This window comes from Pseudorca crassidens, chromosome 4 (genome assembly GCF_039906515.1).
Source record: "Pseudorca crassidens isolate mPseCra1 chromosome 4, mPseCra1.hap1, whole genome shotgun sequence".
Classification (NCBI taxonomy): Eukaryota; Metazoa; Chordata; class Mammalia; order Artiodactyla; family Delphinidae; genus Pseudorca; species Pseudorca crassidens.
The window spans coordinates 86,308,386-86,312,095 of record NC_090299.1 but is presented as its reverse complement, the minus strand read 5'-3'; positions in this window follow the sequence as shown (position 1 = coordinate 86,312,095).

Here is a 3,710-nt window from a genome sequence, read left to right as displayed (position 1 = left end):
GAAATACTCAATTACAGCCCCCTCTGGGCTTCCTGTCTCATAAAGGGGAGGGAAAATATAACAGAGGAGACCAAAGCAAGGACACTAGAGGAAATTCAAGTATGTGACACTATAGCAAACATTAAATACAGCCTAACTCTTAGTCAGATAATATCCAAAATTCTTACGATACCAAATGCTGGTGAGGCTTTAGAGCAGTAGGAACTCTGATTCACCACTGGTGGGAGTGCAAAATGGTACAGCAACAGTGACAGTTTCTTACAAAGTTAAACATAGTCTTAATCATTCAATCTCACAATAATACTTCTACATATTTACTCACATGAGGAGCAAATTATTTCCACACAAAAACCTGCACATGAATCTTAATAGCAGCTTTATAGATACTCGTGAAAATTGGAAGCAGCCAAGAAGTCCCTCGAGAGGTGAATGGTTAAACAAATTTTGGTACCTTCAGACAATAGAATATCATTCAGCAATTAAAATAAATCAGCTATCAAGGCACCAAAAGACGTGGAGGAACTTTGAATGTACATTGTTAAGTCAAAGAAGCTGATCTAAAAAGGCTACACATGCTGTTTGACTTCAACTATATGGCATTCTGGAAAAGACAAAACTACAGATACAGTAAAAGAATCACTGATTTTCAGTTCACAGGAGGGGAATCAGGATGAATAGATATTCTTTTGTGTCGGGGGTGGGGGGTGGCGTTGAAACTATTCTGTATGACACCATAATGGTGGATGCTTGACATTAAGCATTTGTCAACACCCACAGAAATGTACAATTCAAAAAATTGAAACCTAATGTAAACTATGGACTTCATTTAATACTAATGTTTCAACAACGGTTCTTCAATTATAACGGATATACCACATTGATGTAAGATGTTAATAAATAGGAGCAAGCAAACAGGGGATAAGAGATATATCAGACCTCTCTATACTATCTGCTCTTTTTTTTTTTTTTTTTTTTTTTTCCGGTACGCGGGCTTCTCACTGTTGTGACCTCTCCCATTGTGGAGCACAGGCTCCGGACGCGCAGGCTCAGTGGCCATGGCTCACGGGCCCAGCCGCGGAGGGGCATGTGGGATCTTCGCGGACCAGGGCAAGAACCCGTGTCTCTTGCATCGGCAGGAGGACTCTCAACCACTGCGTCACCAGGGAAGCCCCTACCTGCTCATTTTTGTAAACCTAAAACTGTTCTGAAAAATAAAGTCTACTACTAATAATAACAATAAAAACCACTCCATCACACTGCCACAGTTTTTCACTATAAATATCGAAATCTTGTCATTTATAAAACAAATGTTAGGACCCCCTCAAATTAGATCTAAAAGAAGTAAGTGTGTCATACAGAAAGAAAAGACAAGAGAGTGAAAGACAAGAGAGATGGCTTGAAAGACAAGAGAGAAGGTTAAATTTGTTCATATTAGCCTTTGCTCATACCCTGACTTTTTAGATCAAAGAATATCTTGGTAAACAATGAAGGAAACATCACAGATCCTTATCATTAAATAATGATAATTTAAAAATTAAGTTAAGCTACACAATAGTGTTAAATAATACAGGCCAAATGAAATTTGTATTTTTAACAATTAAATGTTTTAACACATTTTATTCAACTCAAATAAATATAAAAAATAAAATGACCAACTACATAAGACCAAATAATATACAATCTAAAAATAAGCCCCTGGTTAAGACTGCTCTACTTTGATTTTCTATCATGAAAAATTATCATTTTTCAAAAACCACCTAACTGTTCATTTTATTTTACTTTTTGTTTGGGTTTTTTTGGTTTTATTTTTTGTTTGTTTTTTTGCCTTTTTTTATTGGAGTAAAATTGCTTTACAATATTGTGTTACTTTCTGCTGTACAATGAAGTGAATCAGCTATATGTATACCTATATCCCCTCCCTCTTGGACCTCCCTCCCACCTCCACTCCCCCATCCCACCCATCTAGGTGGTCACAGAGCACCGAGCTGAGCTACCTGTGCTATACAGCAGGTTCCCACTAGCTATCTATTTTACACATGGTAGTGTATTTATGTCGTAGGGCTGGATATTAATGCCTTTTACAATTAACAACCACAGTTCTCTTAACTCTTTTTTTTTCTTGAACACATGAGCCACTTTCATTCAGTTAATATGCATTCAATGCCCAGCCTGCTAAATGCCATGCAGTGAGCTAATTACAGAATAGCACTCTGTTTTAAATGTATACACAGACTAATAAGGGAGTTGGACAAGTAAATTTTAATTATGGCACAATGAGGCAAATGCTAAATAGGATGCGGTGCAAGGTTTCAAAGGTCACTTGGAGGGATATTCAGTCTTGCAAGAGTCAGGAAAAGCCTCTCAAAGAAAGTGCAATCAAATTAGAGTCAAGAGACAAAGGAGAACTAATCAGGCTTTGAACTAACTGGGTTGGAGGTATTGATGGGGGTATAAGGTGGGAGCAAAGGAGAATATCCTCAGCGGAAGACAGAGTAGGTGCAGAGACATGAAAAGGAAAAAAATGTGAAGGATTCATGCGTTCCAAAACCCTTGGACTTTTTTTGAATTGAAGTATAGTTGAGGTAAATATTATATAAGTACAGGTGTACAATACAGTGAGTCACAATTTTAAGGGTTATACTCCATTTATAGTTATCATGAAATATTGGCAATATTCCTGGTGTTGTACAATATATCCTTGTAGCTTATTTTATACCTAACAATTTGTAACTCTTAAGCTTCTATGCCTATCTTTCCCCTCCCTCCTTCCCTCTCCCCACTGGTAACAGCTAGTTTGTTCTCTATATCTGTGAGTCTGCTTTTTTTTTGTTATATTCACTAGTTTGTTGTATTTCTTTAGATTCCACATATAAGTGATGTCATACAGGATTTGTCTTTCTGTCTGACTTACTTTACTTAGCATAATGCACTCCAAGTCCATTTTTCTCATTCTCTTATCTAAATTCCGATGGTGCCAATGGTGCCAATGGCTAACTTTACCTGGAAATTTCACACTACATCATTGAACATGTGACTGGGAGCAGAGAGAAGTGAGATTTTAAAAATAATAATCCAGGGGCTTCCCTGGTGGCGCAGTGGTTGAGAGTCCGCCTGCCGATGCAGGAGACACGGGTTCGTGCCCCGGTGCGGGAAGATCCCACATGCCGCGGAGCGGCTGGGCCCGTGAGCCATGGCCACTGAGCCTGCGCGTCCGGAGCTTGTGCTCTGCAACGGGAGAGGTCACAACAGTGAGAGGCCGGCGTACCGCAAAAAAAAAATAATAATAATAAATAAATAAAAATAAAATAATAATAATCCAAAGGTGAGTGCCGTTTACATTCTTTCCTTAGCTGTCACCTGTTTTTGATTTTCAGGGATGCTTAAGAGTTAAAGGCAAAGATATTTAAATAGAAGGTGTTTTCCAAGTGACTTAGGACACAAGCAAGTACACACAAGCAAGTAATGCCTTCTTTGACAGGTCTCCCTAAACTAATCTAGGTCTCCTGATCCAGGGTCCTCGATGCCCTCCTGTTTCTTCTCTGTTTCTTACTCCCCTAGTAAGTTTATTCTCTCAAAGATCAAGCCCGCCTATTTGATTATTCATCAGTGAATGAGTAAGGGATGCTGTCTTCCAAGCTCTCTTATACTCTGTTGCATCATGTTTACATTTTTCTCCCTCTTCTTTGCCTTCACTTCCTCTCCCTCCTTCT